Consider the following 26,701-nt stretch of genomic DNA (forward strand, 5'->3'; position numbering starts at 1 on the left):
CGGACGCAATAAAGACATGATCCTCACGTCCACCAAACGTCTAATGTTTAGTGGGTGCTGGGGTGGACTGACACTCACCTCTGCTTGGGTGGAGTCTGTACTCACCTACAGTGAGGAGAAAATTTATTTGATACCATGCTAAAGTTGCCTAAAAAGAGGAATATAAAATCATCAATTGACAATTGATCTTAATGTCTTAATTAAAAAAAATAGTAAAAATAAAACCGCTAAGCACCCCAATTTTCTTTGTGATTGAAGAATGTTTCGTAAAGAAATAAATGTTCTTCCTGAATGCTAGGGGGAAGGAAGTATTTGACCCCCAATGTAACCCTATGGGAATTTAACACATAGGGTTAACATAGGGGCAGGCAGATTTTTATTTTTTAAGGCCAGCTATTTCATGGATTCAGGATATTATGCATCCTGATAAAGTTCCCTTGGCCGTTGGAATTAAAATAGCCCCACATCATTACATACCTTTCACCATAGCTAAAGATTGGCATGGTGCTTTTTCCAGTAGGCCTATTAGCCTGTTTGATGCTCATTGAGCTCAATGCAAATCAACAGGCTAATAGGCCAACTGGAAAAAGCACCATGCCAATCTCTAGCTATGGTCAAGGATATGTGATGATGTGGGGCTATTTTAATTCCAAAGGCCAAGGGAAATTTATGGGGATGCATAATATCCTAGATCCATGAAATAGCTGGCCTTTAAAAATAAAAATCTGCCTGCCCCTATGTTAACCCTATGTGTTAAATTCCCATAGGGTTACATAGGGGGTCAAATAATTCCTTCCCCTAGCATTTAAGGAAAACATTTATCTATTTACGATACATTCTTCAATCACAAAGAAAATTGGTGTCCTTGGCGGTTTGATTTTTACTATTTTTTTTTTAATTAAGGCATTAAGATCAATTGTCAAATGATGATTTTATATTCCTGTTTTAGCATGGTATCAAATACATGTGCTCCTCACTGTATGCTTGGGTTGACCTTGTAACTGTACCTCCAAGCCTCTGCGTAGTACTCCGTAGCGTCTCTGTACGAATGCTCACTTCCAGAGATTGTAGCTCAGGTACCCCAGCGGTTTACAGCAGGACTGAGAGACATAAACACAAACACACAAACACACACACACAAAAACACTAGTCATCAACAAAGAGACGTCCAGAGACCTCTGTATAATGTCCAACAGAGGTTACCTAGTTAGACATATAGCGGACCTAGTTTGCACATTGTGCAGTCGTCCAGAATTGGTCTTGGAATGACGGACGCAATAAAGACATGATCTGCACGTCCACCAAACGTCTAATGTTTAGTGGGTGCTGGGGTGGACTGTCACTCACCTCTGCTTGGGTGGAGTCCGTACTCACCTAGGCTTGGGTTGACCTTGTAACTGTACCTCCAAGCCTCTGCATAGTACTCCGTAGCGTCTCTGTACGAATGCTCACTTCCAGAGATGTAGCTCAGGTACCCCAGCGGTTTACAGCAGGACTGAGAGAGATAAACACAAACACACAAACACACACACACACACACACACACACACACACACACACACACACACACACACACACACACACACACACACAAAAACACTAGTCATCAACAAAGAGACGTCCAGAGACCTCTGTATAATGTCCAACAGAGATTATCTAATTAGACATATAGCGGACCTAATTTGCACATTGTGCAGTTGTCCAGACTTGGTCTTGGAATGACGGACGCAATAAAGACATGATCTGCACGTCCACCAAAGGTCTAATGTTTAGTGGGTGCTGGGGTGGACTGTCACTCACCTCTGCTTGGGTGGAGTCCGTACTCACCTAGGCTCTGACCTTGTAACTGTACCTCCAAGCCTCTGCATAGTACTCCGTAGCGTCTCTGTACGAGTGTTCACCCTCAGGGAAGTAGCTCAGGTACTCCAGCGTTTTACAGCGGGACTGATAGAAGAATAAAACACACACACACACACACACACACACACACACACACACACACACACAGGAGGACAACACATCTGACCTTACAACTTGTTTCTGAGAGAAAAATAATCTCCAAATACCAAATACTCAGTTCAAATCCATTCATAAACATACACGGTATCTGCCAATGCCAAAAGTACACCTCCAAATCAAAATCAATAAACTAGCACTAAAGTAGCCGAGGTAGCTAATCGAGCTAGCTAGCAGAGGCTCTGGCAAGCTACATTGCATTTCATTTTGATGTAACAAACCGCTGCATTATGTCAGTGGCTTTCTAATACAGTTTACAGTAGGGTTCGAAGTTAACAAATACGACAATATGTTTTATTTAGTTTTGTTATAACTTCATCATTGTGGACGTCTAAATGCTTATTAATTTCCCTTGCTTATTTGACTGTTCTACTTACAGTGGTGGAATGCTCCTTAGATCGTCGCACACAGTGACGCGTGGCATAACATTGAGCAAAAATATCAATCTTAATGAAAAAATGACAGTCTTCATATTTTATATCCTTGCTCAAAATTGGAAAAAAATCAGCACACGTCGTAATGAAGGAAACACGAGTTTATGAAGCCACTATACATTGAGACACATCACTTCCCAGAATGCATCTATTTGCAAAAGTACGTCATTTTACCTGGACAGACTGGAGATACCATCGACAAATTATCCCACCGAAATTCAGGCACGTCGTAAGAATAAAGCAAAGATACAGTCCTGTAACCCGAGTAGCCTAATTATACCATTTTAATGTACAGTAAAAAAAAAAGGGAAGGAAAACAAGGTAGTGGTCGTGGCTTCTGCCTCATGAAAATCACTGTACGCCGCACACTATTGCAAAATAGTCACATTGTTGCACAAAATCAATCTTTGACAATTATAAATGTCTCAAAATTGGAAAAGAATCAAGTGGTGGGTAGCACACGAGACGATACCAGGGCTAGGGTGATGGCATCACGAAAAAAAACCATTAGCAACTCGGGTAATGTAGTCCATCCCCGTCTCACGTCTTACCTGTTTCAAAGTTGGCCAGCTTGCAAACAAAAGCGGAAAAAAGGAATAACCCCCTGATTATTATACTTATGGCGGAAAATGTGTATATATTTTCACAACATTGTAGGCTAGGCCTATTACTCGTTCAACGAGAACTGTCGAGACACATTCATTTCGATCTGGACGAGGCTATTTAAAATGTAGGCCTACAGAAATGGCTTAAAACCGACAAACACTGCTGCAGAGTCGAATAAACAAAACCACTGGTATATTTTGGCATGAACTTGTTGCATAGGCGGTGAAAATCTCTTTTAAGCCGACGTGCGCCTACTATTTCTGTCCCTCAGCCACCAGTTTACATAGGGTAGGGCATCGTTGTCCTATCACGAAAGCAATCCCCATTGAAATACATGAGGTGAGGCATCGTTGTCCCATCACGAAAGAAAGGCCCTTTTCGTGATGGCATCACGTGTCAATAGATTAATTGTCGTGATGGCATCACGACAATCCGTGAGACAGGGTTGACATCAGTCGCGTTAGTGACGTTAGACCAATTCACAGCCACGGGCGCCAGCAACAGGTCTTATTTGAGCTTGCCCTTTGCCGATGAAAATATCATGAGCCAGAGGATTAAACACATCAGATAAGTTGTATTTCATTCATAGACTGTACAAACACTACTGTTAAGTGACTTAGCTGGCAGCAAGATGTAACCGTTAACTAGCATAATAGCTAGCTAACTAGCCCATAGACCTAAAACTAGCCAGCCTCTCGTTTGCTAGTTGGTGGCTCAGTTGGTGACGTGCATCGTTTGAGACGAGAAATGTAGTCCACTGAAAGGATTCGCACAAAACTTAGATAACTTTTAAAGTCTAATGAAAAACAGAACTTTATTAATGTGAAAAATTATCTTTTAAATTCCCACACATCATATGTGAAATGCACGGTCCAACTCGAACGGGACCAAAAAATAATTGTTATCTCTCCATTGACTCCCATGCATAAAAAATCGTAAAATAGGTCCCATAGACCGGAAGTAGAAGGGCGTGACTTCGGCTCTCTGTATTATAAGAACTGGAGAGAGGGACTAAGTCCCGCCCCCATTCATTTCAATGGCCGATGCTAGGCTAGCTACTTCAGCCAAAAAAGTTTGAAATTGGCCGCAGCCATCTTTGAGAAAATGGCGTTCCATGGGTGTCCATAGACCTCTGAAGTTCGCCTACAATCTTTGAGATTCGGTATCTGGCGATTTTTCCTATGGGAAAATAACATGGGGATTTTGAATTGTCGCACCTGTTAAACTCTCGCGGGGACGATATAGTCTTAAATGAAGACGTTTTCCTGAACACACTTTTGTCCTCTGCCCTCTTGTGCATACTTTGATCTCCGGTACGTGAAGTCGGCACACTTTCATTTTTGCTACCCCAGAGCTAACTGGCTAACTATCTTAATGGCAAGTTGCATTGCAAGTTAGCTCTGGGGTAGCGAAAATCAAAGTCTGCCGCCTTCGCGTACCGGAGATCACAGATTCCTCTCGAAGGCAGAGGACAAAAGTGTATTCAGGAAAACACCTGAATTTCCGATTTTGTCATCCCCGCGAGAGTTTAACAGGTGTGATAATTCCAAATCCCCATGTTAATTTCCCATAGGAAAAATCGTCAGATACCGTAACTCCTTATATGGGCAAAGATGGTAGCTTTTTTGAAGGCGAACTTCAGAGGTCTATTTCCGTCACCAGCTAGAATGAGCCAATTAGGTTCCACCTTACAACGAGACAACATAGGTACATCGTTGATGAAGATTGGTGAGTGAGAGAAGGTGTTCGTGAACGCGCTCCTATCGTTACAGGCGCAAATGTATTTAATTATTTGAGTTGGGATGGTGGTGGAGAAGTTTGCCCCTTGTCTCGAAATCCTATAATGTGATATTCATATGTCATGATATAATAAACATGGCGAGTCAATATTGAGCAAGAATTCACTTAGCATAGACATAAATATGATCCCCACAGTAAATGCTTTGAACTGACTGTAGCCGTTATGTGCGCAATAGGCTGTCTAGGCTACCTGACGAAAATGACTCTTAATAAGTAGACATGGGATGTAAGAAACGTGTGGATACCAGATATGCTATTTGTGCTGCACCCAGTGTGAATTTGCAGTTTAAACCTACATTTGTAGACAGACGAAATGAAGCCAACGCATATTATAGGCTTACCGGTAGAAGGGCGCATCCATGTGTTGTGTTTGCTGTCACTGTCGGAAACTTTTGCCGTTATCTACTGTAGGCTGTGACCCCCAACGCTGCGTTGTTATGAACTAGGCTACAGGTCTGCAGCTGAGCGTTTTAAAATAGTTTTCATAGCCTAGCCTACACGACAGCGAGTAGGTTAGCCTAATAATTGGGTTTAGTTAGAGAATTTCTTCGCATTTCCTAGAATGTCTTATCATACCTTGCCAACTCATACATAGTCTAATGCAAATAATAGTAACTATTAGAACGACATTTGCTTTTTTCTTTTATTCACAAAGCCTGGTATAATGATAATCCACAGGCATCAAGTATCGGTAACTTAATCCTAGTCGCCAGTCATTTTATTTATGCCTTCTAGAATGCGTTATCAACATGGACGCACGAGGACGCTCGTGCCGAAACCGAAACTCGTGCATGAGCTGTCTCGTGCATGCGCTGGTGCCGGATATGGTACAACCATGGAACGCCATTTTTTCAAAGATGTCGGCGGCCAAATGACATGCTAACTGGCTGAAGCTAACCCTCCAAATCCTGACCCCCTGGCCAGACCGAAGTTCCCTGCAGAAAAAGAATGGAGGCGGGGCTAAACTTCGGTCTGGCATCAAGGCTAAAGTTAACTCAGAGTAAGGGGTAAATCTCCTACAAGAGCCCTGTGCAATGGATTTGTTAGAAGAATGAAACAGTATAGCTCTTCTATTAGGAGGTTTACCCCTTTTTCTGAGTTAACTCAGCCAACATTGTCACTAAACCACGTATTTGGAATACCGTCCTGCATGAGTAGCATGCAGGTGATGCCTTTGATTAGTGGGTGCCTCAGGTTGCTTCAGTCTGTTATGCGCAGATAACTGGAAAATGGTCATCAGGGAATATTCTAGAGCTCTGTTACTCTTGTTTTGAGGCAGATTCTGCAGCACATACCATAGCAGTGTGCATTTAAATGCACCTTATGTCTGTGTGAATGCATGACTCTTTTTGTCAGCTTAATCTAAAAATCCATTGTCCATAAATCCATAAATACATTGGAGGAAGCAAAGATGAGTGAAGAAAGAAAGAAGATTGTCACTAAACCACGTATTTGGAATACCGTCCTGCATGAGTAGCATGCAGGTGATGCCTTTGATTAGTGGGTGCCTCAGGTTGCTTCAGTCTGTTATGCGCAGATAACTGGAAAATGGTCATCAGGGAATATTCTAGAGCTCTGTTACTCTTGTTTTGAGGCAGATTCTGCAGCACATACCATAGCAGTGTGCATTTAAATGCACCTTATGTCTGTGTGAATGCATGACTCTTTTTGTCAGCTTAATCTAAAAATCCATTGTCCATAAATCCATAAATACATTGGAGGAAGCAAAGATGAGTGAAGAAAGAAAGAAGGTTGGCACACAAAAAGTTGGTTTTGAGGGTGCGAAACCGCAGTGTCAGTGCCGTCATACTACTGTAGGTGAGATAATTGGCAGCCCTGAACTTAAAGGGATATTCCGCCATTTGTGGGAATACGCTCATTTTCCACCTTCCCTCGAGCAAAACAATCGATATTGACCTTGTTCCCGTTCATCCAGCCATTCTGTGAGTCTGGCGATACAACTTTTAGCTTCAGCCTAGCATAGATCATTGAATCGGATTAGACCATTAGCTTCTCGCCTGCTAGCTTCATGTTTAAAAGTGACTAACATTTCTGGTAATTTTCCCATTTAAAACGTGTGTCCTCTCAAGTTAGAAAGTGCAATAAGACCAACTGAAAATGAACCCTGCCGTTTTTCTAGGCTGATTTGACATGGAACTACATTCTCATCTGGCGTAATAATCAAGGCAACTTGCAGCTACTGGCACTACTACTGCTTGATGTCTATGGGGACTATTTTCAGATGCTGCGTACGATATCACTGCGCCTATGGTACGTTTGCAAGTTGCCTTGATTATTACGCCAGATGAGAGTGTAGTTCCATGTCAAATCAGCCTAGAAAAACGCCAGGTTTCATTTTCAGTTGGTCTTATTGCACTTTCTAACTTGAGAGGAGACGCGTTTTAAATGGGAAAATTATCAGAAATCTTAGTCACTTTTAAACATGAAGCTAGCAGGCGAGAAGCTAATGGTCTAATCCGATTCAGTGATCTATGCTAGGCTGAAGCTAAAAGTTGTATCGCCAGACTCACAGAATGGCTGGATGAACGGGAACAAGGTAAATATCGATTGTTTTGCTCGAGGGGAGGTGGAAAATGAGCGTATTTCCAAAAATGGCGGAATATCCCTTTAACACATTTCTGCAAAGGTGTTTCTGGTGCAAACTGTGCATCTTGAGTGGACTCATTGGAGACTCCGTAACACACCAAACAAGACACTATCAACATGAAGTGGACAGGAGAAATCTCACATGAGCTGTTTTCAAACCTCTACGAGTCTCTACAGTATATTTTGGTTATATTGGTTAAAATCTTTGCTATTGGAGCACTGATGTATTTAGTTAGATTTAGTGTCTTTTATTTCTAGGTACTTTTATTTTGATAGACGGTCAGGAGGCTTTTGAGGTTAAAGATGGCCGTCTTTCACCTTTGACCTCAGACCTAGAACAAAGGAGAAGAAGCTGTAGATGCACAGGCACACAGTTCTTTACAAGTTTTACTATTGAATTACTATTGGATCGTTTGCTTTTTATGTTAAGTTTGTGCCTTTTTTCAACCACTCATCACTGCTCGGATTACTGGATTCAATTGTTTATTACTCAACTACCAACCTGCTTGCCTGCCTGCCTTCACTCACCTGCTTGTCTACCTGCCTGCCATCATTCTTGCCTGCTGCTCACCTGCCCTGCTTGACATCCATTCCATTCATCAACTGCAAAGGTACAACTTACATTTCTTTTTGGACAACTTGTCAAAGAGGCCAAGCACATCTCAGCTGCCAATACAGTATAAGATTGAAATAGTTGTGCTTTTGCTCACCTCCTTGGGACGGGTGCATTGAAGAGGGACCACAGGGTCAATATCCAAGGAAGTAGAAACCTCCGGCACACCGTCTTCATATGCAATTGTAGTTTCAGTCAGATGACCATCCATGGTCATCTAACCAAAACATTTCAATAAAATCTGACCGAAATGTTGCAATAAAAAAGGTTTCTACTTCCTTGGCTATGAACAAGTTTAGAATACAGCATTCAAAAGGCCTTGTAATGATATTACAATAGATTTTCTTATTATAATTTTATACATATTCCATAGACATGGCAATTTGTTACTGACAAGATCCATTCATTGTCTTCATATGAGGGAAGTGTGGCACCCAGGATGACTAGCAGTCAGTGGGTTTTCCATTTCACAACATATAGAATTAGATCATGTAGAGAGAACACGTACGAAACGTTCTTCCAGAAGTGCAGCTGGTCTTGGTGGCTGCTCAACAAACGCAGAAATTTTCAAAATAAGGATGTGAGAGCATATCCTACAGCTGTAGACTTCGGTTCTTTCTGTTGTTCATAAAGTAATAATCCCCACAATGGCATAGTTTGTATTCAAAAATCTATAGATTACGGTACCTGTTTAGAGGAAGGTACGCAACAGAAGAGTCTCCTGCAGTAGGATCCTCGTGAAGGTTTGCATCTGAAGCGAGGAAGAAATGCAACTTAAATAGAACAGGAAAGTCTTTACAATGACGTCGGTTCAAAAGTGTCTACAAGAAATTATGTCCCTCCTGAAGGAGGAGTTTCTTGTAAAGACCATGTAACCAGAAACCACAATCGAGTGGGTCATAGTTTGCACAGTTGTTGTATCTGTTGTTCCACTCATGCCCACCGCTGCAGTGTGTGCTCAGTGTGATCATATAGGGTAAGATAGTTTCTTGCTACACACACACACCCACTCCACAGGCGAACACACACTTTGTAGAGATCAAGACATACAGTATGACAGTGTGTAATATGTCTGCTACATACAGTAGCAGAAGTAAAGGCCTACTTGTGCAGTGCAGATACAGGCATGCATTTGGGTGTAGTACTGCACACAAGTGCAATACCATGCTGCAGTCATATCATGTACTGCTATGTGGTGCAGTTTTAAATGCAAAGTTCATACTGCCATTAACAAAACAAAGCAGCAATGAAAGAATTACTTCTTTAATCTGATTTGATCAATCTCCAATTTGTTTGACATGTCTTAATGTGATTGGATGATCAAAACAGCCCAAGAACAAACACTGATATCTTTGAGATTTCCACACAAGCATCCCAAAAGCCAACAAATGTACTTATTTATTGCAGTATACTGACTGTAACAACAGGAGGAAATAAAGCGAGAAAGAAATGAAACTTAACTAGAAGAGGAATATGACCTGTCTAATCACATGGGCTCAAAGTGTGATTCCAAAGAACATGCCCTTCCTGAAGGGGTTTCCTGTCTGAAAGACCATGTAGGCTAACCACCATAAAACCACTTTGAAAATCATGCTTGCTATATTTCTTTGAAAGCAGCAACCCAATTATTTGGCACTGACCATAAAAGTTGTTAAATACAGTATATGTATATTTTTGATCTTGTTGTATAAAAAAATGTTCATTTGTTAGTGCTATGATTATACAGGTACACCAGATGCGCCATCTCTAGGTCATAGTTTGCACATTAGTAGCTGATGCATCTGTTGCTCCTTTCAGTATGACCACCGCTGCAGCGCATGCACAGCATGGTCCTATTATTAACCACAGGATTCGTGTTTGATGTTGTGACACAGGCACACACCCCCTACACACACACACAGAGGCACACAGGCAAGCAAACACACACACACACACACACACACACACACACACACACTTCATAATGCCAGTAAAGTCTGCTTGAACAATCCCTGTGGATTTGGAAGTTGCCAAAGCACTTTATCTGTTATGTCTCATTGTCTGTAAATTGTATTTGTCATATTATGTACTGCTATGTGGTACATCTACTTTAAATGCAAAGTTCATGCTGTTATTTACGAAACAAAGTAGAAATTAAAGAAGTCCTTAAATCTAATTGGCTCAATCTCCAATTTGTTTGACATGTCTTCCTCTGGGTCATCTTTAACCACAACGCTACCACGGTGACATGACTTCTCAAACAGAAAGTGGAAATCTGGACCTATAATTTTTGTAACCTCATCATTACATAAACTGAAATGTTTCCTGTTTTTTTTATTGATTTAATTCATGCAGCATAGTGTCTCATATTCTTGATCAGTATACACACAACCTCAACAACCACAAGACTAGAAGATGGAAGTTATTGCATAAAGGGCTGTTCACAGTATTGAAGAGAATCTTCAGAATATCAAAGCATTATTCATTAAAAGCTGACTGGAAGGGTCAAACGAGGTGGGTGGAGATCTGAGGTCCAAAGGAGACTGAGTGGACATCAGACTCTGGCCTAGGAGGCGGAAGAAGGCTGTAGATGACGGCTTGAAATGGTTGTGGTTCAGGCGTTAGATAACTCTGCAGAGATAAAGGGTACATGTATGAGCCTTTTCCATGTTCCAAAACTATATTTTCTAATTCTTATATCTCAAAATCTCATTCTTGGTTTCAGATTCCTCTATGATGCAGCTGTTTAACTGGGTTGGATGCACTTTAGGCTATTTGTGGTCCTGCTAAAGAGCAACAGTGGGTTTATGCATAATTAGGCCCCAGCTGTGGCACAACTGGTTGGGGCACCTGCACCATACGCCAGGTTCGATTCCCATCCCATGGTCCTCTCTGGATCCCAACCCAACTCTCTCACTTCCTGACGTTCTCTACTGTCCTGTCTCATTAAAGGCATAAAAGGGCAAAAGTACTTAAAAACTATACTTTAAAAAGACATACATGATTAAATATTTTGGCAGAGGTAAAGCATATTTAGAGCTGATTTAGTTACCAGTGATTTGGCTTTATCATCCTGCACTCTACTGCCCCCTGCTGTTCTCTCCGGTACCTCTGCGATTTGTGAAAACTGGACTGTAGAGTTCTAAACAGAAACAATGTTATGCATGTACAGTGTGTGTGTGTGTGTGTGTGTGTGTGTGTTTGTATGTATATGTGTGGTATGTTGTTAAATATACAATTAAAGGAGAAATCTGGCGAGTTTTCACATAGATCTCTGTTTCTCGAGGCCAGTGAGTACTGTCGGTACAAAAAATCCCTGACAACAATTGGTTTTACCCAGCTGAGCTCAAGTTGCTACAGCCAGGCAGCTACAGCACTACACTCTGGGGACATGTACAGGGGCACTCAAGAAATTAAAATCTATGTGAAAAGTGGCCCGATTTCTCCTTTAAGAAATAATGTGAAACATATAATAAGCCATAATAAAAAAGTAAAAAACATGACATAGCCTCTATGATTCAAATTTACCCAGTTAGCTGCATAATCATTTGAATCTGTACCTGAAAAGAAAAAATGTGAAGAAAATAGATTGCGACAGCCCTTTGAGGAAATAAAGTGTTGAATCTACTTGTTGAATCTGCTGAACCTACATGTGCCCTCCATGTTGCTTAGACAGGTGTACATCACTACACAGGGAACAACAATCCCAAGCACCAATCCCAGAGTCATCAGTCCAACAGTCCAATGAGTAGAGTCCTCCTCTGAAAATCATTGGCAAACACTGACTATACCACAAGCCTTCCCAACATCTGGTCAAAACAATCTTTTATTACCTGGTTAGATCTAATTCTTGTAATTTGATATTGTCTCATCCTAACCCTCTGATGCGGTGTTGCCTGTAGGCAACATAGCCTATTTTGCCTGGTTGTAATAAAATGAGGCATCCCTTAAATAAGTAAATACCACTTTAAGAACTGGACAACTGAATATTAACCAATGGAAATGCAAAATAATGGTCACATGACTCACAGGCTGCTAGTTTGACACTTCTTTCAGCACATGCACACGTTTGACTGGGTGTCATATTTTCACTCTAGAAAAGTGTGAATTTTACTAATTTCCCTCAAGTTTGAATCCTTCAAAAAAATTGACAGCCTTCAATGACAAGCATAGATGTATTTTCAATCATTTTTATGTATACAAAATAATAGAAAATACCAAAAATCTGTATGTTGACCACAGGCAACATTGTACCGTGGTGGAATAACAGTAGGCCATACTTGGTTCTGGTTCTGGTTATGGTTATGGTTATTTAGCAGACGCCTTTGTCCAAAGCGACATACAAATAAATAACAATACAAATTAAATTAACAGTGAACAATTACAAAATAGGGAGAATAGTAATATTATCAGTAAAACAATAATTTTAAGCACTAACCTAATGAGAAATAAAACAGTGAAATGAGAATAGCAATCAAATGAGTCACTCAGTTAATTAATAATAACTAAAGCAAGGTATGGCTAAATTTAAGGAAATGTCAAATTCTATCAGTGGACAAATTGTAACAAAACAATACTATCATAGAAACCATAACACATCACAAATTAAGAAACTTATCCAAAATCAAGCCTTTACTAAATTGATGCTCTCGGATAAAGTTCATGTTTAAAGTATAAAGTCCCATCACATGTTTGCCATTTCAAAACACTGCCATTCAAAATGACATGGGCTAATAGGCCAATATAAATATCTGCTAAAAATGTTCTGTGAATGTGAACAATCTGAAGAATTTTCTACAATTAGAACTATTTTAATGTACTATTGCAAAGCATAAACATGAAAGTGCTTTTCATTATGCTTAATAGTGTGTACTGTAGTTGGTTAGACAAAAATATGGTAATGAGAATGAAGTGCGTGTCATTTCAGTGCAAACATGTGATTTTGATAATTATGTAGTTTTGGTTGCAGTGCTTCATTTTCCAGGATATATGTGGTATTTTACCGTTTGGGTGTGATTCTGTGAATTTTAGCAGTTGGAATAAAAACTGTAATGGATGGTCGACACAGCAGACGTTCATAGAGCTGGATCATTGTCTTAAAATATCAAGGTGCATATCCAGTAGGTGTCTTATAAGCCAGAGTGAGTGATCTGAATTTAATTCTGACTTAATTTATTTTTTATTGGAAGCCAATTGAAGAGTAACTAGCACTTAGGATTTACATGTGTGTGTGTGAATTTATACTCCAATACCCGTTAAACACTGGTGGTCCTTTTTATGCAACTCCTCTAAGATATAATGTGAAACATAAAATAAGACATAATTAGAAAAAAAGAGATAGAAGACATGAAGACAAAAACAGAATCAATATTTACCCATATAGCTGCATAATCTTCTAAATCTGTCCCTGAAAATTCCAAAAGAAAAAACAAACCAATTTAGATAAAAGTGCCCATGAAGCTTCTTTAGTACATTGAGGTTTCTCGAGTAAATTAGATTTTACGTCAATGGAGCTCACCTGGTAATATAAATAAATGTATTGTAATCTACCTGTCCTCCTCAGTTTGCGGTTTCGACATGCCCACAACACGACAAAGACGGCAACATTCCCAGCAGACACCAATCCAACAATCAACCAAATCCATTGAGTAGTAGACTCTTCCTCTGAAAGTCATTGACATACAACAAGCCTAGTAAATTCGTACCCCGGTGTTACATGTTAACTGGCTCCAGTGTCATGGCTTCGTTGATGACATTCCACGATTCATGATTTGTGGCGTAAACAGGTGCGTGGCTGTTTAGCAATCAGGTTGTTTACTTTGGGTAGCAGTTCGATACCCATGTGGAGTTATAATTACTTTATTTAGGTAATATTTTTTTTGGTGGCATACTCATGATCCAGTGCATATAGCCTACTACAGCCAATTTTGGCATTTATAGATGTCATGCATATTTGTATTCGTTCGTCTCCAGTTTATATCAGAAAGTTGACAAGTCAAGGTGCCACATCTGTCGAAGACACGTCATGAATCGTGGAACGTCATCAACGAAGCCAGTTGACACAGGAGCCAGTTGACATGTAACACCGGTACCCAAAACATATAGTCAACAGAATCTTAAAATGACTGATTCAATTTGATTGTGCCTCATCATAGGAGTCCTAGACCAGTGATATACTGTATTTAACCAGGGGTCCCTCAAATTATTTAATCTGAATCTTAAAATAGCATACAGGCCACCTAAGGGAAAGTGAAAACCAGCGCCTCAACTAGTTGTGTTTCTATCGAAGATAATGATAATGATAAATCCTATTAGCCTGGCTAATGCCAGACCCCATCTCGATTGAAATGAGGTCTGGGATCCAGGCATTCATTTTCTCGTATTTGAAGCATGGTTTATGAATGCCCAGAGCCATTTATTGGGCGTTATGAATATCTATCAAATGCGTACGTATAGCTCATAGTCAATCGTATCAATTGTAGCCTACCAGATGACTTAATGTAGAGCATTTTAATACTTCAGAATAACATTTGATAAATGAACCATACATTTTTAAGAAGTGATAGGTGTGTAGATTTGAACAAAAGCTGGTTTGGTTCTTAATCAAAATAAAAGCTTCGGTGTGTCGCTAAGACGTCATCATCGTCTTGCTGCCCTCTCTACATACTAACTAGACCTATCCTGTGCTGTGACTCTGCGTGTAGTTCATTCTCTCGCCATCTTACCTCTGGTAAATTCACAGAGTGAGGAGATGTCCAGAGTGACATTGCGCCAGCTGACTTGGTTACTATGGTTACATACAATGTATCCATCTCTGGCAGAGACTACCAGGGTGGGAATGATGGTGACGTTTCCCAGCTGAGTGCAGCTGCTTCTGTTGCAGTTTAAGGTCAGTGAGAGGTCATGACCTCTGCAGGTCACTGTGACATCACAAGAGTTACTGCTGGACCACTTAGACACTAAAGTCAGTGCAGGTGCAGCCACAGGCTCTGAAACACAATTACATGCAAATATGAAATAGGCAAATATGGGCCTCAATAAGCTAACAAACTGGCACAATTTTGGGAATATTTGTATATGATGCAAATATTTAAACATACCGAGAACAAAGAGATTATACGGAAATGTGCTTATATTTTCATTCCATCTAATGTTGTATTCATAACATCCATTGTCGCTTTTCTGCAGATTCCTCAGCTCCAGGCTGAATGTGGTTTTGTTGAAGATCAATCTCTCCTTGTATCTAGGCGCAATATTTACTTGTCTTGTAGTCTGAAAAAACCTCACTATATAGTCTGATGAATTGAACTTATAAAATATTTCATCAAACTTTTTTGTGTTTGTTGTTTGCACTTTGTCAAACTTAATAGATCCTCCTTCCAATGCAAAGCTGGATATCTTGTGAGTAACCACTATGGGAGAGAAGACATAAACTGATATTAGTCTCGTTGGTCATGGTTATGTTTTCATCTGCATTAAAATATAATAACAAAACAAAAAAGTGATACTAAACACCAAAAGGATGATCATGGCATTGTTGAATAAATATACGGAAATACACTGAAAATATCTGAAACATATTTATCCGGATTTAAATCTACAGTAGGCACCTTTATATTTCTGGTTGTGTGTAACGCTGCTGGACTTATTCTGTGGAGGGGGGCTGTGTGACTGCTGCTTTCTTCATGACGTCTGACCTCTCTGCCGCCTGTGTTAAGGCCTAGTGCTGTGACTTGCTGCATGTCCTGCTGCTTGAGACATATGACTCTATGTTTTAGACTTTGTTAATAAACTTTTAAAATTAAAATTGTTTTACTGGGATGAAACCACGTCTCTGTCAGCGCCATCATTCGCATTTGCCTAAAATTGCACAGCGCCTGCTTTAGAGGCCACTGTTTGACCTATAAATGCTTGACCTCTTTGGAGAGCTAAGACACAGAGGCTTCAGGAGAGTCTACTGAGTAGAGACAATCAGAATAACTGTGTGATGTACCGCAAAAGAGCCACAGAGGCTAGAATATAGTTTTTCTTCATGGCGGATTGCAAGCATCTCTGAACTGACCACATATCAGCCCTCTAAGGCATATACATGTAGAATGCCCTAACACAACTGAGCCCTAGCACCAGGTCTTGTGAAGCTGGGGGCAAACGTAGATCAATATATCATGAGATATGAGTGTTGAAGACCATTTTTTGCCAATGTACAGTATGCTCATGCGTTTTTAAAATCCCCTATGGAAACTCCCCATGCATAGGTCCGTTCGCGGGTGGCGTTGCTCGTCCGCGGGGGGCCTCCCGTCGCCGTCTGTAGATGGGGGGGGGGGTGGGGTTCGTGTCGGCTCCATTCGCCAGTGGCTCTGCGTGGGCGTATATTGGCGGTCTGGCTGGGGCATGCGGTCTGATCAGATGTGCACGGCTGTGCATTTAGTGGGATGGGGGGGACGGGGGAGGTGGGAATGCTGGGAGTGGATGGCGGAGGGGAGGGCTGTTGCGGCATTGTATTTGGATTGGGCTCGCGGTCCGGGCCTTCTTGGGGTGGTGTTTCTAGAGTGGAAGTCCAATGGTTTTAACGATTTTAATTACATTACACCAATGTCCAATGATTTTAACGTTTTTAATTACACTACATCGCCTCCCTACGCCTCCCGACCCTGTCAACAGGATGACAGGATGACACGTCCAAAGACATGAAGCATTCTGGACTTTTGCTCTGGGGGCGCTGCTTCCGGGGGGCCTGGGCGGCGGGGCGGATCAGACTGTGTGTCCTGGTCGGGCCGTGGTGTGTGTTCGCGTGGTGTTGTGGTTGGGGTGGGGCTGGCGCGGGCCCCATTCTCTCTGCTCGCGGATGGTGGTCGGGGGTGTCTGCGGATGGGTGGCGCCGCCTGTGGGCGGACTCTGGCTGGCCATGCTCGGCCATGCTGCTCCGGCGCGCGGTTCAGAGGTGGTGTGTGGGTTCGCCTGGGGGGGGGGCATTGTGGGTGGGTGGATGTTGCGTGCGTGGTGGGTGGGTGGATGTTTGCATGCGTGGTGGACGATGTGCGGGATGCCTCTTCGGGTTTAACTGGGTAACCTATTCCTACGCACCTGTCCCCACAAAAGAGGTGTGTAAAAGCGTTTTGTAAACCCTCTATAGTATAACCATTTATATCACCATTGATATACTTATTAATACTTAATATGACTTACAGTAATACTAACACACTCTATTTCTCTTCCCTTTCCCCTATACCTCACCTGTGAGGTAAACCATTACCAGCCATCAACCATCTCTGTGCCTGTCCCTCATCACACCTGAAGTCACATCCCTCTGACTGCCCTACCATCGCCATTGCCTTCGCCATCCCTATGACTGCCCTAACATCGCCTGCTGGGGTTCCCTGCCCGAATCTTTGGCCCTCGGATCCCAGCGACCCATCACCTTCCGAAATAACTAATGGATTACTAATGGACAATTTATTCCCTACACTGGACTATTTGAACTTTCATTGTCATTGTAACTTTCAAACTACAAATGACTGTACTGTAACTGACCCAAGGCAGATGGGTTGGGCCCTTGAGTCGTGGGTCTGTCTGAGGTTTCTTCCTATATGTATCTCCAATTCTAGGGAGTTTTTCCTTGCCCCTGTCACTCATGGGCTCTCTTTGAATGTCTAACACTCTGTAAAGCGCCTTGAGACATGTGTAATGTATTGGCGCTCTATAAGCGACATTAAATTGAAATTGAAAATTGAAATAGGACTTTTGGCTATGCAAAATGCATACTTACAATCAAATGCTTACCGCACATGAACCCCTTTGTGTGGAAGCATAATCTTGGTCTCAAATGAAAGGTAACACTCTGAGGTTACTTGTAGACTATTGTATGTCAGGTGTTCTGATCTAGAATGACTACACAAAATATGGAATAATTACACAAACGTCTCTAATTTTGCATTTGCTTTGTTGGTTCAATGGTTGTACATAAGATGGAATATATATCTGTGCAACTAATATTGGATAAAACAGCATGACTATTGTATTTCTATGGATTCTTGTGAATATTTCAGTACCCAATATGTTGCATCTACTTATTGTAGTGCAGCTACACTGCAGCCAGATGTCAGGGTTGCACCAAAAGCAGAGGAGGGGTGAGGGCATTTTTAACGCAAAACAAATCATCTTCTTGTTTTCAAGTAGCAGGATGCGTAACCGTCGCAACTTCTGGTTGTCATGTCAGTCACCATTATATTAAGCCTACCCACCGACTCTATACACGGTGTGATTGGTCCGGTGATTCTTCCATTTCCCAGCTCCCAAGCTCTACAGAGCGTTGCTAGACTGTTCCGGCAGCCAAATTAGATTTGCTGCCTCTAGGGGCATCTAGATTTCTAGGCTACTTGTATCCATTAAATATTCTGATTTTAAAGGCCTAATGCTCAAAAAAATAAAGGGAACATTGGTTCATAGGAGTATAGCATCAAGTCAGTCACACTCATGGAGGTATTATAAGAACTGGAGAGAGGGACTAACTCCCGCCCCCATTCATTTCAATGGCCCATGCTAGGCTAGCTACTTCAGCCAAAAAAGTTTGAAATTGGCCGCAGCCATCTTTGAGAAAATGGTGTTCCATGGGTGTTCATTTCCGTCACCAGCTAGAATGAGCCAATTAGGTTCCACGTTACAAGGAGACAACATAAGGTACATCGTTGATGAAGATTGGAGAGTGAGAGAAGGTGTTCGTGAATGCGCTCCTATCGTTACAGGCGCAAATGTAGGCCTATTTAATTATTTGAGTTGGGATGGTGGTGGAGAAGTTTTAGCCTGACTCTCGCCAGACCCTTGTAGTTCCGCCATGCTCCACCAGAGGCGTTTCGCTGAGCTCCACACAAGGGTCTGGACGCGAGGGCAATCCAAACTCGTTCCAGTGATCAAAAAATGATCAACCAATCAGGAGCGCCGAAGCGAGTGTTTGATTCAAACAACAATGGCGGCACGCAGCGAGGAGTCTTGTGCTGACATTGATTCTGCTATTTCAACCGTTTTGTCGAATCTATCGAGTATTCATTCTTTAAAAGATTAACAGAGAATAGTTTTGAAGACATTTATTGGTGGCAAGGATGTTTTTACTCTTCTTCCGACTGGGTTTGGCAAGAGCTTGAAGAAGCTAGCACGTCATTCAAGATAACAGGCAAGTGGTTTATCAAATCACATGCGAGGATGTTTTACAAGGACCCGCCTTCATAAATACATCTCCTATCGAGGAGTCCCAGATCCTGTGTGAATCAGACAGCGAACTACAGGATCTGGCGAAAGTCAGGTTATACCCTTGGAGGGATGCACAGAACAGGGCAGTGAACACAGGTCCCTCTAGATGCCATCGGGCCCTCAGGTCACCCTCATGAGGTCTGTTTCTGACAATGTAGTTTGAGACATTCACACCAGCGGCCTGCTGGAGGTCATTCTGTAGGGCTCTAGCAAAACTCCTACTGTTCCTCCTTGCACAAAGGAGCAGATACTGGTCCTGCTATTGGGTTAAGGACCTTCTACACTCTGCCCTGCAACTGCCTGTCTCCTGGAATCTCTTCCATGCTCTTGAGACTGCAATGGGAGACACAGCAATCTTTTTGGCAATGGCAAGTATTGGTGTGCCATTCTGGAGGAGTTGGACTACCCTGTGCAACCTCTAGGCTCCAGGTACTGGCTTATGCTACCAGTGGTAACGCTGACCCTATCCAAATGCAAAACTGGTGAAAAATCAGTCAAGAAGGATGAAGATGGAAAAATTACCAGTTGCCACCACCTGTAAAAACATTCCTGTTTTGGGGGTCGTCTCACAGTTGGCCCTCTAGTACACCTGTAGTAACTTTCGTTGACATCAAAGCGGGTCAACCTGATTCATAACCACCTCTGTTACATAACTGGCCAGATCAATATCCCACAAGTGTGACTGACTTGATGCTATATGTTCCCTTTATTTTTTTGAGCAGTGTGTATTACCACATAGCAAAATTGGTTCGGCCCACATCTGGGCCACTACCTTACCTCAGGGTAGTGTGGTGTTGGCCACTTCTGGCTTGGTCCCCGACCCAGAAATTGCCCAATCACTGGTAACTGACAAGAATTTGCTGGCCCAGGTCTGGCCCACACACTGTGAAATTACTCTTATGGTTTCTGTTGGCCCAGGTCTGGCCCACACACTGTGAAATGACTGTCATGCATTCTGTTGGCCTACTGTACACACTATACTAGTTAGTGTTGGCTGAGTGTCTACTGGGTTCCCAGGCCAGTACTGGCCCACACACTGTAAAATGGATTTGATGGAGTGTTGGCTGAGAATGTTTGTGCAGTAGAGAGAATGACTATGAGAGCACACGCACGCAGCAGTTGTTTCTTTCAAAAACAGAAATGGTGAAGGCAGCAAGAGACACAAATTGTTGTTCAAAATGTTAGCAAAAGAACTGAGTTAGCATGCTGAATGAAGCACAAAGCTTCCTACCAAAGTTAAAGCACATATACTGTTTAAAGTCACAGACTTAACAAATCAAGGTAACTTGTATGCGTATACCAATGTGCAAACCTACCATATGGCTGTGCATATAGTCTATATACCATAACATTTACTCTTGCAGGCACCCTTTACTCATGACATCCCTTATCAAATGCTCACGGCTGTAGGCTTAAATTTGAAGACGTTCGTAAGAGGGACTTAACCCTTTCATGCGCAACGTCCACATGCGTGGACAGTAACTTTAACTCTGTTTTCTACTTATTTATCATGTTGATATACACCAATCCACTTCAGAGCAGTTTTAGTAGGTCCTTGGCAATATATTAACAATATGTATCATCTTATATTTGGAATATTGACTGCTTGATGACATCATCAATTCAACATGAGTGACAGAAATGGCCATATGCTGAATGCTCCAGGCATATCTGTAAAAAGCTAGTACTCAAGAAGGCAAAATCATGTAAAAAAAAATATTATGCTGTACAGGAGAGTGTGTTGAACAACTCTATGTTTTCAGAAATTAAATCGGATGTAAAATAGAGTTTGTAGACCCTAAAAAGCAACTGTCCACGTATGTGGACGTTGCGCAACAGAGGAGTTAAATGGCCAAAAATTAGATTTTGTAACGAGGACTTTTTTTTTTTTTTTTTTTCAAATATGATTTTAATTGCTTTAAATTACAAAGAAACAAACATTTGGTAAACATATTTATAAATAATGACCTAATTACATGTGGTAATGCCAAGGTGGTATGGTAATATGGGGGTAGTAGAGGGTTGGGTGGGTAGTAGAGGGGTGGGTATGAGAGTACTAGAGGTGTGGGTGGATTAGTAGTAGAGGGGTGGGTAGTATGGATGTAGTAGAGGGGTGGTTGGGTAGTGGTGGTAGTAGAGGTGGGTAATATGGGGGTAGTAGAGGGGTGGGTGAGGGTCGGTGAGCAATAATGGGGGTAGTAGAGGGGTTGGGCGGGTAGTATGGAGGTAGTAGAGAGGTGGGTGGGTAGTATGGGGGTAGTAGAGGGCTGGGTGGGTAGTATGGAGGAAGTAGAGGGCCATAGTTTCCACATTTTCTGTCATTACATTTTATCCTTTTTTACCCCTTTGTTGCGCACTGTCCACATACGTGGACAATAACATAACTTCTATATAAAAGCATATTTTTTAAAAATTCCAACTGATTTTCGATACTGGGCTCATATAGAGTAATAAAATCAATACTAAAAAAATCTAGACACTTTTTTTCATAATGCGTGCACGTCCATCTTAGGCTTTTGTTATTATGATATAACAACATTTCTTATATACAGTATATATTCCATAGACATTGATAGAAATGGTAATTTGCTATTGAGAAGCCTTCATACCTGATGTAAGAGTGGCACCCACGAGGACAAGCAAAGTCAGCAAGCTTTTCATTTCACAACGGAAACAAGAAGTAGATAACGTAGAGAACATGAATCCCTCTTCCAGAATTGCCGCGGTTTGCTACAGCTGCTCAACAAACAGAGATTTTCAGTAAGCTTGTGAGAACATACAGTACGCTCCAGCTGCTCAACACAGAAATGTTCAAAATAAGGATGTGAAAACATATCTTACAGCTGTTGTTAAGTTATGTTCTTTCTGTAGTTTTCAAAGTAATAATCCTCACAATGGTATAATTGTAATTAAAAAATCTAGATGACCTGTTTGGAAAGGAATGTACAAAAGAGAAGGATCACCAAATGAAGGTTTACATCTGAGGCGAGGAAGAATGCAACTAAACTGGAAGCTGACCATTACCAATACGTTGGCTCAAAAGTATCTGCAACAAATGATGTCCTTTCTGAAGGAGTTTCCTGTATTGAAGACCATGTAACCACAAACCACTCCAAAAATGACACCGTCGAGTGGGTCATAGTTTGCACATTAGCAGTTGATGTGTCCGTAGCTTTACTCATGCTCACCGCTGCAGTGCATGCTTAGTGAGGTCATAGGTTTACACCCTACATACACACACACACACACACACACACACACACACACACACACACACACACACACACACACACACTATAATCCACAACATAGTGCTAATAAGGTGTACGCAATGCATACAGATACAGATGTGCATTTGGGAGTTACCAAAGTGTACTCTGTCTGTTGTTGCGGAGTTGTCTTAGTGAAGTATAGTAAACAAGTTTGTACAGACACAGTCACATACACACAGACGTGCATGCACACACACACACACACACACACACACACACACACAAATCAACACAAACACACTCTTTGTAGAAATCTTGACATACAGTATAATATGATGGCTAGTAGCGGAATTACACTTGTGCAGTGCAGATACTGGCATGCTTTTGGGTGTGGTTGTGCAAATAAGTGCAAAACCATATGGCAGTCATATAATATGTACTGTGGTACATCTACTTTAAATGCAAAGGTCATACTGTCATTTACGAAACAAAGCAGAAATGTAAGAATTACTTCTTAAATCTGATTTGCTCAATCTCTAATCTGTTTGACATGTCTTTGTGATTGGATGATTGAAACGGGCTAAGCCCAAGAACAGACACCGATCACTGATTTTCACATTGCTTTATTGATCTATCACACAAGCCAACAAATGTACTTATTTACTGACTGTAACAACGATGACAAAACAAATACTATTATTGTTCATAGGAGGAAATAAAGCGAGAAAGAAATGCAACTTAGAGGAGCAAGATGACCTGTGTAACCAACCACATGCACTCAAGGGTGTGATGTCCTTCCTGAAGGGGTTTCCTGTCTGAAAGACCACAAACTGCCTTGAAAATAGCAAGCTTGATATTTATATCAACCAAATGATTTGCCACTGATCGTATACTGTAGGTTGTTAAATACAATATGTGTATTATTGATTTTGTTGTAAATAGTTCATTTGTTCCCTGGCGCTATGATTCAACAGGTGCACTAGACGAGGAAATAGCACAATCTAGAGGTCATAGTTTGCACATAAGCAGTTGATGCATCTGTTGCTCCACTCATGACCACCATTGCAGTGCATGCGCAGTGCAGTCATTGTGATTTAGACAGTTGTTTCTTGTTGTTTGTTTGCTGTTTCCAGTGAAGCAGTCCACACAAGTTTGTACAGATACACTCACATACACACAGTTATGCACACACACACATACAGTATAGAGGCATACTGTAAATACACACACACACAAAGACACACACATGCATATGCACACACACTTACTACAATACCAGTCATCACAGTGGACACACAGGCATTCTGGAAATTATCTTTTGCAGAAATGCAGTGCTTTTTAACAATTTCTTTCCTTTATCTGTTTATCTTTTTAAATTATGTTGTGTGTCATGTCTGTAAGGCCGGTAATTGGCATTCCTAAGCCAGTGGAAAGGTGTCATATTGACAAAAGCCTTTGTAATCAATAGCACCCCTGGTCACTATACAAATAGTGAACTAGAAAGTCACTAGACTCTCCTGGAACACAGGGAAAAACTCTAACTGTATTTGTCAAAGGGGAAATTATGAGATCTTCTCAAGGTCACAAAGTCGGTCACTGTCGGTACGAAAGAAAAAACAATCGGTTTTACGTAGCTTGAGTTGCTACAGCCAGCAGCCAACATAGCCAGGTAGCTACAGTGTGATACTGAGTCTGTTGACATGCTGTTTTGTACCAACAGTACACGGTGACCTTGAGAAACTGAGACCTATGTCAAATCTGCCAGATTTCTCCTTAAAATTAATGTTTAAGTTTGTTATTTGGTTAAGATTAACTTATTACAGTACTGTTACAGTATATATACCAATCAGTGTTTTACTTGACAATGATATTGATGTTTGCATAAAACCAATCAGCTCATCAAAGCCCATGACAACAGTATAGCACCTCCTCTTCCATCCTGTAGGGGGCAGAGCAGAGCCAAGCATGAACAATTACAAAGCATGTGATGGAAAAACACATATGTGTATACACTAACACACACACACACACACACACACACACACACACACACACACACACACACACACACACACACACACACACACTTTATCAGTACCACACAACTTCACACACTACTAACTACGATATGAGACACAGCCTACCTGCGAGTCAATACACCTTAGCACGCCACATTTTCTGGTAAAAAAAAGGAGATAATGTGATGTGTATGTATGCCACTCTGTGTACAGAAGAAGTTTGGGGGCAATTAGTCTCAGGGGGAAAATTTGTTTATGTCCACTAATAAAAAAAATTGCTGTCATGTCTGCTGTGGACATTAATAGGCAAAACGTCACCAAAAAAGGAAAGCAAACATGAACAAATGGAAGGACGGAGCAAGGAAGTCTTTGAGGGATACTGGGAAACCATAAGTGAACCGGAGAGGAGAGCTAAAACAAGGAAAAGCTCCACCAAAAGAGGTGAGTGGAAGAACCGTATATAAAATTTCTACCTACAGTATCTTCAAGTAAAATAAAAAAATATGTACTGTAATATAATTTTCAAAGCCCAAATTAATATAGAAATGTGGGCAGTAAACATTATATTACATATTTTTACATTTGCTTGCAACCAACTGAGGCATATATATATGTCCATATTTTCACATTTTATATATATATATAATTCAAAATGTGAAAATATGGACTTATATGTTTCTTATATGCCTCAATTGGTTGCAAGAAAATGTGCAAAAAAAAATATATATAGACGAAACATATAAGTCCAATAGTCCAGTTTTAATATATTCAAAATGTGAAAATATGGACTTATATGTTTCTTCATCTAGAATAGAATAGAATATATACTTTTTTGATCCCGTGAGGGAAATTCAGTTCTCTGCATTTAACCCAATTTAACCGAATTAGTGAACACACAGCACACAGTGAACACACAGTGAGGTGAATCACACAACCCAGAGCAGTGAGCTGCCTGCCCAACCAGCGGCGCTCGGGGAGCAGTGAGGGGTTAGGTGCCTTGCTCAAGGGCACTTCAGCCGTGGTGGACTGGTCGGGGATCGAACCGGCAACCCTCCGGTTACAAGCCCGATGCGCTAACCAGTACAACACGGCTGCCCCATCTCAAGGCCTCAATTGGTTGTAAGATAATGTAAAGGTAGGCCTACTTTACAGTAACCTTTAGTGTCACTGTCATGTTGTTTTAAGATTGAATTTCAGTAAGTATTAAAACAGTATGTGATATATTTACAAAATGTGAGCCGGAAATGCACTGGAAATGCATTGTGGGAAATGTAACATCAGTTTACACAACTTCTGTGTTGTGTTTAATAAACATACAGTATACAGTACTTTACTTGTACTTAACTTGTAATGACCCAGTAACATGAAAAGGGAATTTCAAGTAATTGTTGACTAACAGGCTGGTTCACAAACTAACTTTACAGTGTACAAGTATAGTTTACTTCATTGTTACTTTTCCGCTTCAAAATCAAATAAAACATGTCAAGTCATTTCAACAAAAGACAAGAACTGAACAAAAACTGAATTTAAAGTAAGGGTCAACAACGTAAAGTTAAGTAAGCCTTTTTTGAACAGACATAATGATGTTGTTGTCAAAATCTGTGATTGTTTGGATCCTTGGTCCCACAACGCAATGTGTAAGCTAAATATTATATTAGGTAAATATATTCCTTCAAAAACATCACGTTTCAACCTATTTCTACATTACAGTCCTTGCATCCTTTGAAGTACAAGGCATAGTTTCATCGGTCTCAGACACATTGTTTTTTCCCTCTGTTCCTTATGTTCCTTCCTGTGTTATATTGGTCGTCTTCTCTTCATAGGTCAAATCCATATAAATCAGCAAACTGGAGTACAGACATATAACAAAACCAAGGAAATTAAACATCCCTATGGATATTGCCTGAAACAGACAGTTCAGCAAAATGATCAAATATGGCAAATAATGCAATTCATGTTTTGCATAAATGCATCAATATTTAATATTAACAAGAGTCAGCCATTAGAATACCATACCTGAGAATAAATGAACAAATCTGTGGAGATAATTAGTTGTTGTTCGCGGAGAGTTTGGTTATTTGGTTCACACCACTTGTGAGACATTGGTTTCATTAGGTTGGACTTTGTCCAGACACCATTCCACGTGCTCTGCTGACAGACATAGTAGTGTCC

General features: G+C 41.0%; 1 long non-coding RNA gene across 1 annotated transcript in view; it reads right to left on the reverse strand.

Annotated features, from left to right (window-relative positions):
- LOC134062635 (uncharacterized) overlaps positions 1-1,784 on the reverse strand; it is a 5,764-nt gene extending 3,980 nt beyond the window's left edge. The window contains exon 1 of the long non-coding RNA XR_009935479.1: positions 1,008-1,784. This is a non-coding gene — a long non-coding RNA (uncharacterized LOC134062635). The remainder of the gene's footprint in view (positions 1-1,007) is intronic.
- Positions 1,785-26,701: the final 24,917 nt, after the last annotated feature.

This window comes from Sardina pilchardus, chromosome 17, assembly GCF_963854185.1.
Source record: "Sardina pilchardus chromosome 17, fSarPil1.1, whole genome shotgun sequence".
Taxonomy (NCBI): Eukaryota; Metazoa; Chordata; class Actinopteri; order Clupeiformes; family Clupeidae; genus Sardina; species Sardina pilchardus.